This window comes from Gavialis gangeticus, unplaced genomic scaffold (genome assembly GCF_001723915.1).
Source record: "Gavialis gangeticus isolate Ggan-Ray unplaced genomic scaffold, GavGan_comp1, whole genome shotgun sequence".
NCBI classification, from domain to species: domain Eukaryota; kingdom Metazoa; phylum Chordata; order Crocodylia; family Gavialidae; genus Gavialis; species Gavialis gangeticus.
The window spans coordinates 16,473,140-16,493,034 of record NW_017728994.1 but is presented as its reverse complement, the minus strand read 5'-3'; the positions used below and the strand labels follow the sequence as shown (position 1 = coordinate 16,493,034).

At 39.7% G+C, this 19,895-nt stretch overlaps 1 protein-coding gene across 15 annotated transcripts in view; it reads left to right on the top strand.

Moving 5' to 3' along the window:
- The window catches only part of ZMIZ1 (zinc finger MIZ-type containing 1), a 607,902-nt gene that overhangs the window by 467,990 nt on the left and 120,017 nt on the right, over positions 1-19,895 (top strand). Inside the window, exons 1-2 of one of the 15 annotated variants that reach the window (XM_019502351.1) lie at positions 21-231; positions 795-884. The exons of 12 other annotated variants lie outside the window; for them this stretch is intronic. The gene's annotated coding sequence lies outside the window, so the exon portion shown is untranslated. Of the gene's footprint in view, positions 1-20; positions 232-794; positions 885-19,895 lie in introns of those variants that run through there. 2 more of the 15 variants (XM_019502353.1, XM_019502350.1) reach the window with 2 other exon arrangements.

Genomic DNA, 19,895 nt, shown 5'->3' with positions numbered 1-19,895 from the left:
GAGAGAGAGAGAGAGAGAGAGAGAGAGAGAGAGAACAGGCTTGAAAATAGCTACTGGCTGGCTTGTGCTGAGATTAAGGCAACCCTGGCTGTCTTTGTTCTGCACTAGATGGTTTCTGCCTAGAAGTGTTTTCAGACATATGTGGCCTTTTTCTGCAACAGAAGAGAGACAGAAAAAACAGAGGAGGGGGAGCAAAGGAGGACTAGTTTTTGAATGAAATGTAACTTGTGGGTAAGTTGGTTTCTTTGGGGGGAAGGAGCGTGTGTGTGTCTACATGTGTGTGTGCATGTGTGTGCGTGCGTTTGCTCCAGTCTTTCGAGACTCTGTGTGTGTGTGTGTGTGTGTGTGTGTGTGTGTGTGTGACAGAACGAGAGCAAAAGTGCATTGTGGGTAAAGCAGTGCTGCATGTTGTCAGAAAGAAAAGGCAGCACAAGAGGATGAAAGGCAGACTTCACTAGGAAACTGGGACATATTTGCATACAGTTACTGTTCATTGTGCTTGCCCCTTAAGAGATTTTGGGAAGGAGGAGGACATTTGGTCTGGCTAATTTGATTGATTACTAGAACATATTTATATAAGAGGGTGAAATGTTGACTTGTAAGCAGATGTGTTACGAGACTTTTGTTTCTTCTTACCTGCAGTCTTAAAACAGAATGTAATATCAGTTATCAGTGGCATTTTCTTGAACTTTAAACTGTCTGTACTATCAAATTCTTACATATTCCAAAAGCTGATGTGGAAGCAGCAACTACTGTAGTGCTGCCACCATTTCATTTCTGCTGTCTTTATAAAGATCTTGAATACATAACTCAGCTAACATGCATCCTGGCAAGTGGTTTCAAGGAAGCTGGCAAAGACATACTGGTATCAATAGCAATCTCAGGTACTAAAGTTGGCAGGTGTTCCTTTCCCCCCAGAGTAAATGTGATCCTTATTAGAAACTGTGTGCGAGTATCTAGCTATTTTTAAAATGTATGTAATATATGTTGTTTAAATTGTATATATTTAAAGAGTATTTGGAAAGTTTAAACTAGTTGTGATGAAGGTATGAAGCATTTAGTCCTACTAAATGATTCTGCAATGATTTTTTTCTTTTTATCTGTTTGCTTGTTTTGTTAATTTTTTACTTACACAAACCATAGCAAATTTTGGTTATAGTGAAATAAATCACCCTACATTAACTCTGAACAGAAATTCAGTGCAGCACAGGTGTGGCTAGAATGCAGCTATGTCAAAGTTTGCAACTCTAAATGGGTACCTAAAACACATTAACAACAGAGGTGCAAACATGATCTGCTTCCAGCTATTTATTAGAAGATAGGGAGGTAATGTAAAGCCACTCTCCTGATTGGCAGATTCATATAAGAAAGTTAAATATGCTTTATATAACTTTCTGCTAGCGCATGAATCTGTGTCCACTGAAGTCGCTTGCAAAGCATCCATTGACTTCAATCATGCTTGGTCACACAGTTGAACTGAGGTACTGATCCAAAATGCATTGGTTTCTAAAGACTTGGGATCAGACCCTCAATCTTGAATGGCTTTAATTGAACTGAGCAGTTTTAGCTAATTAGTGGAGACAGTTTATATCCTGCCTCATGCCAAGGTGATACAACTGTAGAGAAGGTCATTGCATTGAACACGCACCCCATGGATTTGTCTTTTGAAACTAAGATTTTTTGTTTTGAAAAAGAATAAGTAGAAATGTGTTTTCTTTTCTCTGTGTAGGAAGAAGCTACAAAGTAGCCAGTTTCTTTTAAGAACTGATGTTTTGTTCAGGTTAATCTTATAGTTGGGCCAAGATTAGAAGTTAATTTGTATCTGGGTTATATGCCATCTGGAAAGTGGCAATATTTAAACTTAAATCAAGGTCCAAAGACTATTATTCATAGTTATCCAATCTTTTATTTTGGATTCATCTGTTACAGATGTCTTAATAAGGTTTGTTTGATCATCTATGGATTTGGACCTTATGAGAGATATGGATAGGTACCATTACAGATTTGTCTCATCTGTTGATTTAGTCTTGGATTTGTAATGTATGTAGAAAAAGTAGATGTAGTATCGTAATTGAACAGAAATGTAACTTCCCCTCCTACCTTCCATTATGTTACTTTGTAACCCCTTGTTTGTGTTCCTCTTTCTGTTCCTCTTTCTGTTCTGTGTATCAAAATGATACCTGGAGCAAAGTTTATTTGGCTGAAATTAAATGGCAGTGATTATTATATTTCACCTCAGTTTTCTTAGAGAAAGAACAAAATAGTAGCTGTTTTAATCTGACTCCAAGTCATCAACAAAAGAATGCTACACACAATGCAAGGCTTTGAAATTGAGGTGAAAAATTGCTTGCAGCTATATTTAAAAATAATTTTGGTATTTTTTCCCCCCTTTTTGAAGAAGCTCCTGAAATAAACTCTTGGGGAAACATAATTGCAATGATAATGTCTCTCTTAGAAATGGGATAATCTCAGTGAGCAAGGACTAATTTTATGGTAGGAATTGAAAATGCCAATCAAGAGAGACCTGAAATAAAGGCTCATAGTCTTTGATCTTGCACAGCTCTGTTGCAGAATGGGTACAGACACAGAATTTCCACATTTCAGAATCTGAATGTCTGAATATAAATGTCACATATTTTATTCTTTAGTGAAACACACTTACTGGTATTGCAGTAACATTAAGGGGTGCTTCTCATGGATGAGATGTCATTATGCTAGGTGCTGTACAAACACAGAGTAACAAGATCTTGCATATGTAAAATAGGGACAACAGCTGGATACAGGCAGACATCTCAGCACGTGAAAGCAACAATGAGATAGTGTAAAGAGTACATTTTAGGGTGAGGATTGATAAGCAATTTGTCAGTGTAGTAGCTGGTGTGGTTTTAATTATAGTGAGATAATTTAAAGAGAGATCTGGCAAAAAGGGCCTTTTTGTGTGACAGAGTTTAACATAACAATTAGATTAACAGAATTGTGGAAGCCAATCCAAAAAGACAATCACTAATGTTTAACCAGGAATAAAAATATGCATACAAAGCTATTGCTGTGCTTTCTGTAACAAGCTAAACTGATGGCACGTAGGTCTGCATGTTAACATCAGTTGTCATCGCGGTTTTCACATCTCAGGAATATTTTGCTGCAGTAGTCATGCCTTCTCTTAACCAGGTGACCTGCAGAAGGGATATTATTGAACAAAAAGAAATCCTAAAGGAATACAACTAGCAGGAAAGTGCTGCTCTTATATTTGTGAAATTTTTCACATGATGAATCCAAATAAAAGATGAATAAATATGAAGACAAGAGGCAAATCTACTTTTCCTGTTTGTTGCTCTAGGAATGACAACTAACAAAGCACATTTTGGTTGTCCACTGATATCCAGCAAAGACATTTCCAACTTCCAGTGTTCCCACAATTTAAAAAGAGGTTGTGCCGTGTAATTCCTGCCTTTGCTACTCTTCCTGTAAACAGGGTAAGTTAGTATATTTTGGGGAAGAAATTTAAAGAAAGCCACTACTATAGTCTTCTGTGAAACAATTTGCAGCTTACAGGGAATGCACTAGAACAGTCTCTTAATTTCATGAAAAGACTAAAAGAAAGAGGTCTCTTCTCAGCACTGATTTATGGATGCATCTACCCTTCAAACTTCAGTGTAATGTATAATTTCCCATGTTAGCTCTAAAGAGGATAGACTTGATATTGGAAGCAATCTAGCTATGATACCATGGAATTTGATGTGGGCTCAGAAGCAGAGTAACTTAGACCTGGACAGATGTTGTCATCGTAGCACTACAAACATTCAGGGGACAGGTGTGCACAACCCCTGTAGTGCCACAAAAGGGTGCAAGTGCTCCAGAAGTACTTGTTTGAAAAAGGAACTTGTCTGTAGCACTGCATGTAACATCTGTTCAGTTACATGTAGTGCTACAGGAGGTCTCTCGCTCTCTCAGTACCCCACAGTGCCCTGCTCTCCCTTCTCCCCTTCCAAGGTAGGAAGGAGAGAGAGTGGCTGACATCTTGACAGCCCACTGGGAGCAGAGCTGCAACCCAGCCAGAACTGGGAGCTAAAGCTCTGGTCCCTATGGCCAGCTGTCTGGGGGGAGCAACAGATCTGCCCATGATGGTAGCAAGACCACTAGTGGAGTGGTAGGACTGGTGTTGTTTCTACAGTGGCAGCAGTGTCACAAATGACTGCTGCTGCTGCTGCTGCTGCTGCTTCCAGGTAGCAGAGAAAGCAAGCCATCAGATATCACACCTCTGCCCTGCTTTCCAGGGCAGCAGCATCTCTCCTCACAGCCCTCCATGGAAGACAACCAGGCTGCCCAGTAGCCCCTTCTCCAGGGGAGAAGAGGATGAGCTGTCAGCAATTGAGCTCATGGACAGGCTCCCCTGGAGAGTGGAGGAAGCAAAGGAGCAGCCCCCTATCACCCTCTTGGGGGAGAGCACGTCATTGTGGTGACTTTGTAGTGGCCCAGCTAGGGTGTCGTGAACATGCATATGCCCCTCGTAACGCTCTGTTTTTTCATAGATTGTAAGGGCTGAAAGGGACCTCACAAGATCATTGGGTCCAACCCCCCTGCACTAGGCAGGAAAGACAACTCATGTGACCCCAGCAAGGTGACCGTCCAGCCTCCTCTTGAAGATTTCTAGGGTAGGTGATTGCACCACCACTGGAGGAAGCTTATTCCACAGTCTGGCCACTCTAACTGTGAAGAAGTTTTTCCTACTGTTCAACCTGAAACAGTCTTCCAGGAGTTTGTGGCCATTTTTATAGCACAACAGAGTACTGAGGGACTTGTAGTGCCACAAATGACTATCTGTCCATGGCCTTCAGCATCTTGATGCTACTGTGCTAGACTTCTTTGTGTATCTCAGGCTAGATCGTATATCTCTATACAATACATAATATTGCAGTGTGCACGTATTTAGGAGTGCTGAAAGCATAGCCACAATGAACTTCCTACTTGTCTCCTCCAAATCCTTTTCCCCCAGGAGCCTGCTCAAGCTCCTTTCTTCCAAAGCCTTTCAAGAATGAGACAAAAAATCACATTAAAAACAAAAACTCCAAAGCTCCCCTCACCCCAAACCTGCCAGAGTTAGTGGCACTATCTCCCACTCTGGTTTCTGGGTGAGCTTGGAAAGGAGTAAATAAGGTCAGCTTGGACAGAGAGGAACTTAAACAGTGGTTCTCAACCTTTTTTAGACTCAAGGCACCCCTCAGAAAATGTCAGCTTTCACCTTTTAATTGTCTTGACTATGGAAAAATCATAGAGCAGTTTTTCTATTGCAGATAACTCAGAAAGCTTGCAAGAGGTCAGAATGTTCTGGACAGTATGTATTCCTATACATACGGGATTTGAAATCTCTGGGTTTATCTTGTGAATCATGTTTAGGTGTTGGCACATCTAACATTACACAGCCCCCTGCAGGACCCTTAACAGGATTTCAGAGTAGCCCAGCATGCCCCAGCACCTTGGTTGAGAATCACTGAGATAAAGTAACCAAACGCAAGGATATCCCTTCTCGTAAATGCTGAAAAAGAAACAAGGTTTGGAGAGGGCTACACTGAGGTAATGCTTTTACTTGCCTTTTCTAGTATGGGAGGATTATTTTATTATTAATAAACATCCTAGAGAGAGACCACACTAAGGGACAGGGCCCAGAGGGTTAGAAATCCCTTGTCCAGTACTCCAGTGTAGAGAACTCCATGACAGAAGGGCTTTGATGTGAATAGCACAACAATATGATAAAGAGGCCACCCACAATTAGCATGTGCAAAAACCTAAAGAAGAGACCACTGGAAATCCTGATCTTGTTTTCCACCACAGTTTGTGGAAATCTTGTTTACCACAATTGTGCAAAATGCTGATAAAATTGCAGAGAATTCTTCAGAGAAATAACATCTATAGGTCTCATAGATTACATATCTAGATTCCAGTAAAGGTGGTCATGTCAAGTTGTTTGCTTGACAGTAGGTGCAGGAGGTGAATGAATATCAACTGCCTCATCTGTTCACATTGCCAGACCAAGCTCCTCCTTATGCAGGTCTCACGTATAAAACTTTCTGGGGGTCACTCTGTAAAAGGATTGGTTAGTGTAACAAGGGCTGCCAGGATAGATAAATCCCTGAAAACATTTGGCACAATATCAAAAATATTTGAAATGGCAGAACAGGCCCTTGAGCCAGGAAATCCATGTAATGTTAAAAGATGTTTGAGGCCTTGAAATGAAGTGTAAGTGTTCAAGAATGATCAGAGGTACACAAATGCACAATAAAATAAAGCAGTAATTGCTGTTAAGTCATGGTGAAGAGTGTGTATCATTCATCATCAATGTGAAAGCAGCCAGCCAGTCTGGCACACACCTAGGATCATTCATTCAGGGCTCAGAGAAGAGACAGGTCCAAAAAGAACATGTATACCATTGTTTTATTCTTAATTAGATGTACCCTTAAGAATTCCTGCCTTAATGTCAAGACAAACCCTGAAAATGTAGAGCTTAAAAATGAATGACCTTAGAGCACTAATTACTTCGCTAATGTAGAATGTTTCCATTAAACTTACTTAAAAACTTAATGCATCTCCCCAGTACTTTACAATCCCTTCAGAGCAATACTATTCCTGACACCTAGTCTGGTAGGGTCTCCTTCTGTTGAAAATTAGTCCGTTCCCCCCGTTACAGCTTCATCCAATATGATAAAGACATTATTACAGGTAGTTAATTAGATGTGTGCTAATTAAAATGAACAAACAGTTCCATTACATGTTAAGACCCCTAATTTTTGTTCACTTTTGTAACCCAATTATGGCTCCTATAAAAGTTCTGAGAAATCAAAACTTGGAACTTTACAAAAAAATCTTAATTTTTCACAGTATCTGTGAGACTGTACCTCAACTCTTCTGTCTCAGAGGTAATACACTTCTCTCTGGCAACAGATGACTCTACATTCTGGAAGTGAACAAAATCATGCAGGTCTTGGCAAATATAAGCTCCTTGTAATTTGATTTAATGATGATATTTAATGAAGAAGGCTTTCCTTCTCTCACATATTCAAGGTGTAACTTTTTTTAAATGACATTTTCAAAAGCATTGCTCTCTGACCTATCTAGACGCCAGTTGAAATCAAGAAGAATTTGACTTAAATGCGAGCAGAAATAGGACATTGCTCAGCATTTTTAAATAACCAACTTCTAATGTCTTATTTTTATTCCTAATGTTAACCTTTTTATTTTTTCTCCAAAGCCTGAGCTTAAGTCAGAACCTACAGCTGCCCTTCCACATATAATTTAGCATTATTAGTGAGCTTGACTGTCCTCTTGTTTGTTTTAATAATCCACTACATTTAGGCAAGTTTCAGAAGTTGTCTTATTTTTTTATTAGGTATCAGTAGGAAAGGAAGAAGTGAGCTATTAAGAAACAGTATCAATGAATTATTAGTGTTTTGGCCACAGTCGTAGGAGAGGTGTTTGTGTTGCAGTTATACTCCCTGTATTATCTTGCAAGTCTGTTCAGCTATTCAGGAATTTCAGTTTCAAGCCTTACCATGATACCAAGACTTTCAGTAGAGTCTTTCATGATTTACTTATTCATGAAGACTCCAGTGGCTTATGTAGTCTTGATCCTGCTTGATCTGTCAGCAGCATTTGATTCTATTGATCACAGAATGTTATTTGACTGCCTTGAGCAACTTGCAGGTCTCCCAGGTTCTGTTAACGTGGTTTACTTATATTTTTCAACATTCTCATTTTGTTGCTGTCAATAGTTTTATCTCTGATCCTCTTCCTGTTCAAACAGGTGTGCTATGGGGTTACGTCGTGGACTCCATGCCCTTTAATATCTGTGATTATACCTTTACTAACTCTGTTGATGTCTGGATTTATTTTGTCTGTTTGTTCTGATATAGTATGCCAGTGATTCCCAACTAGGGTGCCATGGCACTCTGGGCTGCCTTGAGATCCTTCCAATTATGCCATTGGGTGCCATGCAATATTAGCATTGTTATGTACTAAACTTGATTCACAAGATAACCCAGAAATTTCAAATAGGAATCTATAATGTTAAAAACATTCTTCACTGTTGTAGTTTGACTGAGTTCTTTGCAATAGAAGAACTGCTTTATTATTTTTCGATAGTCAAAAACAAGCAAAAAGTAAGAGTTGACATTTTCTGAGGGGTACCTCAAATCTCTTTGGGGTGCCTTGAGTCTAAAAATATTGAGAACCACTGTACTATGCTTTAGTTTCAGTGTACTTCACTGTCACATCTTCGGTCCTGAATGCAGGAAAATTCCTTTTGTCTTAAATCTAATAAAATCACATGTTTTCCACTGTAAAAATGACCTTGGTCCTTTGTTGCTATTACTTTACCTTTCTTCTATGTGTGATCATATGGTGTTCTCAACAGTAAAGAAACCCAAGGGTTATCTTTGAGGAAATGTCTTTGTTGGTGATTGGGTGATTTGCCTAAAAAGCCTTCGAATGACTTCACGTAGAGTAATTAATGAATGCTAGGAATATATTCTGTTATAGAAAAAATTGCATTGTGTTGTGCATGAAAACTCAGATCCTTACTTATAAACTATCATGGTCTTAGTCTCCGAAATCACTGACCTTCTGAAACCTTCTGCTGCAAGATGTTCATGATTTGTTTCCAGTTCTTTGTAAACTTCATGAAGCAAAGAAATGCAGGTGGCCATGCTTTAGTTACATTTTTGGATAAACTTTTATTTTAAAATGAATGGATACCTGCCTACTTGCTTTTTGAATATCCAGTTAGACTTTCTATCTGCTGTCTTATCTATAGATCCTTGTAATACGAAGGCCCAATAAAAGAATGTGGGTTCTTTTAAGTTCCACTGTAATTCATTGTGAGTAATGATAATAATTTTACCTTTGCATTTCTATAGGACTTTTCTTCGCAAGATTGTCAATATATGCCAGGTTGTATGATTTTTAAATTCCCCAAGGCCACAGTTCTGACATTGACTTGCAAGTGGTTTTTTGACCTTCATTAGACTTCTTGTTAACACACTTCTTGCTCTCCATAACAAAATGAACCCAGACTGTTAGTGATCATATTGTCTTAGTATGTGTCCAACTTCAAATCCACTAAAGCCAGGATGTTCAGAGTTAAGACAGCCATTGCACATGTAATTTAGCTCCTCAGTACCACAAAGAGCAGCTTGTGTTTTTTTGCCAAAGAGCCTCCAGACAGTAAATGATATTACAGCTGCACAAAATGCATTTACATTGGTCCCAATTTTTCATTTGTTATATGTGCAGACCTTCTGTTGATCATATCTTAGAAAAGGACTTATTACGGACACTGCAAAAGATGTAGCATATATCTACATCTGAAGGCAGAGCATTGAGTTTGTGGTCTTGTGGGACAATGTTCCATGGAGGTAGATGAATGACAAAAGAAGCAGAGAGTTGGGTACTGATTTTTGCAGCAGTTTCTTAGCTAAGAGTTAACCCTTGCCCAGGGTTTGAAGTACACTTCGACTCTTGGGGGGGGAAGGTGGTCTGCAAAAAAAAAATTGGGCTGCCAATCACAATGCCCTAATAAAATCGGTGCCCCACCCTGGTCATGATTTGTAAATCTTATGGAAGGGCTCTTGTCTCTTTTGGGGGGGCTCAGCCCTCCTGAGCTCCAACATAATTCAAACCCTGCCCTTGCATGTAATGACCAGATACAATGTAGCATAGAGCACTGAAGGTTTTTCACCTATTGTTTCTACTCTCCCCACTCCTGTACAAACTCCTTAAAGTTTACAGCAGTGACTCTCAACCCTGTTAGAATCTGGAAACCCCTCCAAAACTTTTTCTTATATAATTTGGCATCACGTAGGTTGAGAATCATTGTTGTATTTGCCTCAGCTTCTCAGTGGTTTTCAACCAGGATGTTGCCACCATGCACTTCATGCAGAGCTTGACCAGGGAAGGGCTGTGGCAAAGAGTATGCTTTTGCCTGCGTTAGAGTTCTCTTGTAAGTCTAAAGCAGGTAGGTGTGTCACTGCCCACTTTTGTGCTTCTCCCAGAAACCGAGGTTCCACCTGTTCTGCACACCTCTTTCCGGGAGACACTGTGCAGTGTCAGACTGGGAAGAGCTGCAGCAGAACCAGGTGCTCCTGCCTGTTTTAGGTTTGTCAGGTAACCCTAATGGAGGCAGGAACCCAAGCTCATGCTGCAGCCCTTCTCAATTTGCCTGTGCATGAGGCATGTAGGGTAATTCCGACTGGCCTCTGTATAGCAGCACCCCTGGAAGTCTCTTGTGAGCTCCAGTTGAGGACCACTAGTTTATAGTCATAGACAACTGTTGTCTTTATTGCTTCCCTGAAATCTAGGGGACTTTTCCTTCCCTTCCCCTACAATACAAAATAATCAGAGATAATTTTCATTAGCTGCCAAGACAGATTCAGGCTTTCAGTATTCAGAGATTTTCAATGTATTACTTATTTAACCTGTACTTTTGGATCATGCATATTGCACTGAGAATCACAGTAGGAAGCCACACCTTTTAACTTGTGAGTCAGGATCAAGGAATTGCTGGAAATAGGAGTTAAATATTGAAAAACCCCAAAGAGAGACTGCTTTCTATATAAAAATGTGTTCCTCAGAAAATATAAGCCCCCATCCTTTACACAAATCAACTAACTGTTCTTGCTGATTAGTATGGACTTTAAAATGACACAAACAACACTTAACAGACTTTGTGTAAGGAAAAAACTTTAAGGAAAGAAAGGGGATATATTTGATAGCCATTGTGGTCTGAGACAAAAAGAAATGCAAACCACTAGAACTCTTGGTTCAGAGATGATACCTTTTATTAAACCAACTAAGAAATCACAAACCAATTATCTTTTTCTGCAAATTTTCAGGTGCACACACCCCTCCTCAAGCTCAGGGAAAATTTAAGATGGTAAAAAGTCCCCGTGTGTAGAAAATAATCTTCATTTTTGTGCAGAGGAAGCTGAAGATGGAAGTCTGTTCCTCTGGGTACAGAAAGCTTGCAGAAAATTTTTTTTTTGTGATTTCTTACTTGGTCTAATAAAAGGTATCGTCTCTGAACCAAGAGTTCTAGAGTTTTACATTTCTTTAAGTAAAGAAAATCATCCTTCTTGTTAAACAACTGTAATTTGCCCTGTTAGATAGGACTAACTGATTTATTTGATGTCTGTTCTTGAGGCATTTAACTAAATCTATAGCCTGCCCTTCTGTTTACTTTGGCTGACTGACAAATTAGCAAGCTATTTGTGGGTTAGGTTTGGGCAGTACCTTCCCCCTCTAACCCACACTCCCCCCACATACATATTTGAGCAGCTATTAATTTAATTGTTTATGGTGGAGATGAGTTATTATCCAGATAGGTGTCAATCAAAAGAAGCCTTTATTTTGTTCCAGGGGAGTCTTTGTGAATATTATCTCCACTATGTAAAGAAAGAAGAAACTATTGCACTCTATGAACATCCTGAAGTTTGCTCTGTTTAAATGTCAGGTAATTTTTGGAACAGGAGAATGTGTAAGATATTTTCCTAGCCCTGAACCCATCTAGGATTTAAAATGTTCGTTTTTATGTCTACCAATTAGAATAGGAACCTCTCTCTTATGGTATTACACATTACCATTTTCTTTGACCACCACCAATAACCAAAATCACACTTGTGTTATAATTTGTATGTGTATTATGCAAGTACAAGAAAAATCAGGTGTACTTTAAAGCCTGACATCCTTTTTCTTGTGCAACACTACTGTTGTTTGTATGAGCCCATTCCTTAGAGTAGGTTGAAGAGGTCTGATGGATTCTACTGTACAAAAGTGTCATTGTGTCTTGTAAAAAAATAAATACAGATTTATAATTTATACAGTGCAAGTAATATAGAGAGCTTAGGGAACTGCTGAGTAATGAAGGAAGTATTCACCTGGGTATAAACAAGTCCTATGTTGTATAAGCTGAGCATGCACCCAGAGCCATTGCTAACATCTACTTGTTCTAGAAGTTATTGCAAATTAAAACATTGAAAGATGAATAGACTTGTCATTTGTTTTCCTCTTAAGCAGCGACATGTTTTCTAGTTCATGTTGTTGGCACTATACAGCTTGAAATTTTTCATAGTTTTGCATCTACTTAACCTTTAGTGTTTTTTGTCAAGATTACTCATGACCTTGTGACCTAGACTTAGTAAAATATGCTCTTATAGGCTGCCAGCTACTGTAATGGAATTAGACCTTTAAAATAATCAGACCTGTCAAAGGGACTTGTAATCCTATGAGCTTTAAAAGGTTTCTTATCTCCACTTGAATATACATTTGACTTGGTTAAGGTTCAATTTTGTTTTGTTTTTCTTTGTTTTTCCTTTTCTTATTTAAAAATCTACAAGAACCTTTGCATAGAGAAGAAAAATATATGGTGCTGTCTTTCCTTGTCTCAGTTCTGGTAGTATTTTTTGAATTCTCTCCCTTTCTTGTTGCACCTATAGAGCTTCCATTAACAATAATGGAGGGTCTGTAAGTATTTCATTGGGAGCACATCCCCTAAAGTAAGCAATAACCACACTCCAGTGTGTGCATTTGTCAGTCATTGTATACCACATGATGACATGAGTTAGAATGGAATGTCACTCTTGCTTTGTGTGGGTTTTTTAAGTCAATTTACTGCTTGCTGAGGGTGCTGAACTGACAGCTCTAGAAACTGATGTCATCTGCTTATCTGCAGAGCAAGTATAGCAAGGATAGTAACAGTGCACATTTCCTCCCCTTGCACCCCCACTGTGCCTTACCCTGAGCTGAAGGGAATACATTTACAGATAAAGGGTCATTTACTCTGTACCAGTTCAGTCTTTGCTTCCCTGCTGAGGCTGGCTGTGAAAACCACCACTTCCTAGTTAGGTGAACGCTTTCCCGCTAAGCACTGGAGCGAGTCTATCAGACCGTTCCATGCAAGCTGCAGGACAGCTGGTTTAACAACTGTAAGTCACTGCTGAACAGGAATGTTGTGAAATAGAGAACTAGAGGTGAAGACCTCTGCTTTCCAGTTGGTAAAACATCTCTACTGCAAAGTGTGCATTTTCTGTCTCTTAATAGCTGGGGGCTCAATGGTAACACTTGAAATGCTGAAAATAATCAAGAATTTTTGGAGTGATATCTTTTATTGGACCTACTTGCATAATTGGGAGAGATTCTAGACAAGCTTTCAGGAACAAAGTACTAAAGTATTTTTGCAGCCTTCATCTCTGTTCTGAGTGTCTCTGTCATAAACAGATTTGATGTTCACAATACTTCTGTGAGGTAAGAACTGTTATTCCCAGATGGAAAGCTTGAGGTATAGGTGAAATGACTTGGCCAGAGTCATATAGGAGATGTCTGGAAAAATCACTTCATTTGAGCCTATGTCAAGCCCAGAGCCCTATTTATTTAACCATCTTCCCTAGCTACAGTGTAGTTGTCCATCTGAAACTATTTGTCTCAAATTATTAGATTTTGTTAACATTGTTCTGATTAGTTAAAGATTAATCTGGCTTTGACTTCTGAAGGAACTGTGCTGTGCTGACTCAGTTCACCAACACCAGGAAAATGTCTCTCAGCAGAGGAGGAGAGGAAAGCTAACCAAGTGCTGCTGTTTGAAAATACGTTTCATCTGAGCCCATATGTATAATTGATGGAGGGAAATGTACTGCAACCCGTGCGTTTGTAAGTGATAGACTTTGTATTGTAGAGAAGTTTTACTTTGTATTGTTCTCATATGGTGCAGTGGACATTGTACGACATAAACAGTAAAAAATAAAATATGGTCCCTACATTCAAACTGCCTTTAGGAGCTAGTAAAAGGACAGCTAGAAGCTGTCTGAAGGTGAAATAAATGGGGGTAAAGGCTAGAGTAAAAGGACCTTTAAGTATAGAGAACAAATGGAAGAATTCCCATCTTTCCATATTGGAAATTGCTCCTATGTCATCTTTGGAAGCCTTCCAAGTCATATTTGGGAGTCTCCACGACCAGTCAAACTCAATATTGAATGCAAAAGTTGGACCCTACAAATAGAACAGATAGCTTCTTTCTCCTGTGGATTTCTAGTGACAAGTTTCCAAATCTGCTGTACAACAATCCTCCGTATAGCAGTGATTCTCAACCAGGGTCCCTGGGCACCATGGGTGTTGCCAGATCCTTTGAAAGGATCCTCCCAAGATGAGAGGAAATGAGCAGATAAGTGCAGGCTCAGACTGCCTGCTGCCTGGACAATCCCTTATGCACACTGCCCAGCTGTTCTGCAAGGAGGTAAGCACTATAATATATAAATTAGTTTTTTTAATTGAGTGCTACTCAATTCGCAGAAGTTAGTGTCTCAAGTCCAAAGAAGTTGAAAGCCACTACTGTATGTTTAGTGTGATAGAAAACGGGTAAATTATGCATATAAATCACTAGAAACATTGAATTATGCATATAAATCACCAGAAACATTGTGAATTGACTATCCCTTTTCTACCCCAAGAGGCTAAATACATGGACAAGAAGGTATTCACAATGCTTGCCAGTCCAAGAACAAGTGACTGAGCTCATCAGCTACTGCTAGCTGATGCAGGTACCACACCGCATTCCAAAATATTCCAAAATAGCCAGTGACCATCAATATAACTATCTCAAGCGATTTGTTGACAGGTAAAGTTGCATTTTTGTCACAAGACACGGGCCCTCTATGATTTTGAATTTAAACAAAATTGTCTGTGACATTTTGGGTATGTTAGACGTAAATTAGAGTTAATTCTTGGATATGAAAGGGGTGTAGTGGCCTCTGTGGTTTCTCAGGTTTCTGGAAAGTAAAGTCCTATAGTTTATATTGCTGGATTACAAGAAATGTTTGCTGTGCTTGTACAGTTGCATTTATTGCAAAGAAGACAGGAAAACAGCTCAGGTAAAAGAGAATAGTGGCTCTGTCCTATTTACCTTTCCACCCTGGTACAGTTGGCTTGGAAGGTAAAACCCTAAACTTGTGGGTTTAAATGATTTTAAGTTGCTTGATATATGTAATAGAATGATTTTATCAGAATTTCTTTTTTCTTTGAGACAGTCATCAGGATTTTTTGACATCTTTTCCCTTCTCTCCCCTCCATAATTAGACTATGCCTTTTCACATAATTTGCTACGGTAGACCCTTATCCCATCTACTGTTGTGTGGAACCTTTTGTCTCTGTTTCACTTGCTGAATTATATCTTGGATGAGTTATTTATAGCATTTGATGGCTATTCTTTGATGTTTTTAGTAATGATCTTATGGAGTCAGTCCACTTTCCGATAGCATCATAAGAACCACCATCACAGGTGGCACTAATTGGCACTATCAGTGCCAGCTTTACTTTAGAGATCGAGGGTATGAGGGAGTGTTGAAACTGCACAGTACTCTGTCATGTAGACAAGATCACATGAGACTATGGTCAAGACACAATGGTATGACAGCATGTGTGTGACCAAATGTGGTTAATCCATGATGGTGAGTGTGTGCACCAGTGCCAGGAGACCCTTGCTATATGTCTTGTATAATTAGGTAAAGAACTTCAAATAGCTGACTCCAGTACCAAGTTTCCTGGCCCTGATTCTCTACTGGATTCTTCATAGAATAAAGTAAACTTATGGAAAATCATGTCTTAAAAAAACCCAATACTTGTTGTCTCATTTTTCATATTTTAGTGAATCCTTTTCCCTTTAAAAAGTGTTTTAGTGATAGTTTGAAACATATTATTTTTAGATGCCTACAGTATTTGAACCATTTCAATAACTGCTCAGTATTTCTAACAAGAAGTATAGTCCTGTGGATTTGCGCATGTGACAGAAATCATTATGTATCAATTTTGGCAATGGTGACTATTTAGAGTAAAGCCCAAATGAATTAATTAGCACCGTATATTGATCATTACTGGTTTTAAGATGGATTCCCACCTAAAATGAATACATTTGGTACTATACCAGAATGAGTATATCTGCATGGCACAGTGAGGTACCATGCAGAGTTATCTAAGCTGGTTCTAGATGAGCTAGGTCAGATACCAGGAGCAGGATAATCACATAGTGCAGTTGCTTAGCCCAAGCTGTGAAAGCAGGGTTTATTAGCCTCAGCAGAGTGCCTCTGCTGCTTCTGGTACCCCACCAGAAGCTAGCTCACGTATCTTTGCACAGGCCTGCCTTGTTTGCTCTCAGCTCCCTGGTTCTCAGTGATATATGCCCTCTTTGTCGAGAGCACACACCCACACTGACTGCCTCTGAATACTGCAAAGGTTTGCCTAAATCATCCAAACTAATGGGTGACAGGCACTTTCCTTGAAATATGCATTCAGCTCGTCAGCCATTTAATCAGTTTAAGGACATACAAATTGCAAAAAGTGTCAGGGTGACCCACAGCGGATTGAAGTGAGAGAATTTATTTGAATGAGGCAGAGTTAGATTGTAGAATAATGCCCTGCGAGTTAAACACTTTCTTTTTAAACTGGAGTCCTAAATAAAGCTAGAGAGGTTCTTTTGTAACTCTGTTCTGTCTACATACAGCTTTGGGCTCAGTGTGCAATGGCAGTTGTCAATAACTGTCTCAGTTTTAGCTTCTGCCTGCCTGCATGTATATAGTAACCTAGCTGTAAAAATGTCTTACAGCCTGAAATATGGAAGACAGTGCTTTAGCATGGAAGTAATATTCATTTTTTATCAGTTGGCATTACACTGAGATGTCTTTGTACTTGCTGATCTTCAAAAAGAATGTAAAGAGGTTGCAACATGGTACAAAAGCTTTATCTAAAAGGGTCTTAGTACTTTTAGCTGTGGGATAACTCCGAATTTCCATTATCAGTTGAATCATTATGAGGCACCTTTCTAATTATGTCATTATGCTATTTTGTGTGGTTTTATCGATAGTACTGAATAAAATTTTCAAAAATTCTAAAATCCCAGTAGAGACCTTTGCTGCTAAGTCACTAAGGTATGTTTACCCACTGTCTCTGTCTAAAATGAGAGCCTACAGCTGAGCTTAATCTGTTTAGAAATCAGTTTTACATGAATTAAGTACCCTAGGGAAAATCTAAGTGGCTCACTCTAGAAGTTTCAGCTACAAATTTCATCGATGATTAAGACCTTTCTAGTCTGTCCTTAACTCACCCTGCTGTGTCTATTTAGAGCATGGGTCAAAGATCATGATGTATTCTATATGTGCTGTAATATCTAGACATACCAGCATGGATCAAAGATACTCAGATAATCAGCCTCTAGAGACTTTCCTTATTTAAGCTGCTCCTCATGTTCTTGTAGCGTAGAGTTCTGTGAAAGAGGTATTTCCAACTCTTTTTGTCATTGTTGTTAGCTTTATTAATTCCCCAGTGTTGGTAATTTCCCTCTTAAAAGCTTGAAAATAATTCCATTTCTTCAGAAAATATCATTGAACAAATTCTGTCTTGACAATAATGTAAATAAGAAAAAGAGCTGAAGAAGAGAATACCAAAACAATGATCCATTCCAGTAGCTCTTCAGTATTATGAAGCCAAACTTGGTGATAACTCTAGTCTGGCTGTGACTCAAAAGTTTTGGATCTTAAGAATTTACTACAGTTTTAAATTCATGTTAGATTTGACCTCAGTGATTTAATTTAACAATGTGAGAATGATGGCTTACCTCACACCCAATCCCCAGGACTTCTTAATTTTTGCATCATTCCTTTTTGCCTCTGTATCTCCCACTCTAGACTACATTCTGCCTTGCCAAATTTTATAATTTGGGATATATATCCTTTTCCTAGAGCACTTGTAATCTGGATCCAGTGATTTCTCCAAAGCCTGGGACAGAGTCAGTAAACCTCAGGGATAAGAAGTATGGGGGGGAAAAAAGGCTAAAGCCATCTCTATACTTAACATTCTGCTGGAATAGTAATTCTAATTAGGGATGTGGTTATTTAGGGCATTCTACACCAACAAAAGTCCTTGTATTGGTGAAGTTATGCAAACAGAAAACTCAGGGAAGTAGTATAAGCAGTACCATCAAAAGTTTTCTGCCAGAATAAACTTCATTTATGCAAGGCAAACTGGGTGCTATAAGAGAGGATACATGTTGTTACGATATTGGTCTACAGGGAAAAGGAGTCAGAACTCATGGCAGAGGTTATATCCTTTATTAGACCAATTAGATATTTGCAAAAAAAAAAAATTTTATAAATATCTAGTTGGTATAATAAAAGATATCACATCTGCCATGAGTTCTGATTCCTTCTGACTGCTATAATAAACTTTTTCCGGGCTGTCTGCATGGCTAATAGTAGTCAGAACCAAGAAATATTTCAGTTCTCAGACTGGCTAAACTTCTCAGTGCTTATCTGAACTTGTTAACATTTTCTGAGGTCTCACTCATCACTGTTTTTTCTGCAGTCCTCTCTTAGTGTTTTGCACAGGGTATTCATATAACCTGGACCTTTCCCTGCAGTTATTTAGGGAGCATAAGCACCATGAATATATTCTAAAAGCTTATGAAGTTAGTTAAGGTTGGATCTTCACATTTGCACAAAAGACATTAAAAAATAATTCCCATAAAGTCTCCTATGGAGACTCTTCAATATCAAAATAGAAAAAGCCATCCTGTTCATGGCATTATATTTCCGTCTATCTTGGAACCTGCTCTTAGTGTCAAAAATAGTGGTGGTGTGCCAGTAAACCTGAATAGTCTGCAATTTTGTAAGGAGATTGTGTCTGCCTGGTCTCAAGCATACGCTCACATGCTGCCGTGGCATGTGCGCCTGGTGTTGAGTGCTGCATGAGCTCCTGTGACCTCTCAAGGGGCCCTCAATCACCCTGGGGAAAGCACTCCTGCCATGACTTTCATTGAACCTTCACTGGTGGGTTCCCCTGTTGAGGACTCTTCCAAGTTGGCCACTCCTCTTGACAGATATTTGTGGGGCTCCACCTCTCCTACACCCCTTCCATGTGCCAGCCTCCAGGACAAGCCACCTTTGGTCTTTGTGTGGCTTGCCTTCTGGTCTTGTCAATCCCTGCTCTTCACACCACCTGGACTACAATTGGTTCTTCCCTGTCACTGTACTCTAGGGGCAACTGGGTTATCTTGACCTCCTGGTGTTTCTTCAATGACCAGCTGGCCGTTTGCCATAATTCTGAGGCTGCTCCAGTCCTTGGAGCACTGCCCGTGCTCCAGCCCCCTCCTTGGGGCCCTTCTGTGCTGTCTCTGGCTGAAAGAAAAAAAAGAACAAAAACAAAAAAGGAAAAAATAAAAGAATCCAGGCACTACAAAAAAGCTGAGGGGATAGGTTAGGAGCCCTTCCTCTCTCACTGCCCCAGTGCATGAGGCTTGGGATGTCCCTCAATGCCATTCCAGGTCTTCTCCCCTGTCGAGGATCTCTTGCTCCCCTGGAGACTGATCTGCTGTTGCATGCTGGTGCTGCCTGCGCTCGGCATGGAGAGCACTTTCTCTGTCAACCGTCTCCACCACTCTCCCCACGTCTCTCCCAGTGCTGGCTTTTATTCCGGCCGGGTGGTGTTCTACGATGACATAATCTGCTTGTGCCAGCTCCAACCGGAAATAAGCGCGGCTCACAACATGAACCACATGGGTGTTTCCTCCTGCCATGGCTCGTCCTGCACTCCACAGCCTGAAATTGGTCAGTTTGCCGTGGTTTCAAGGCTTTTCATAGATTTCATAGACATTAGGGCTGGAAGGGACCTCAGAAGATCATAGAGTCCAGCCCCCCCACCCAAAGGGCAGGAAGTCAGCTGGAGTCATAGGATCCCAGCAAGATAAGCATCCAATTTGCTCTTGAAGGTATTCAATGTAGGTGCTTGAACCACCTCCAACGGCAGGCTGTTCCAGACTTTGGGGGCTTGGACAGTAAAGAAATTCTTCCTTATGTCCAGCCTGAAATGGTCTT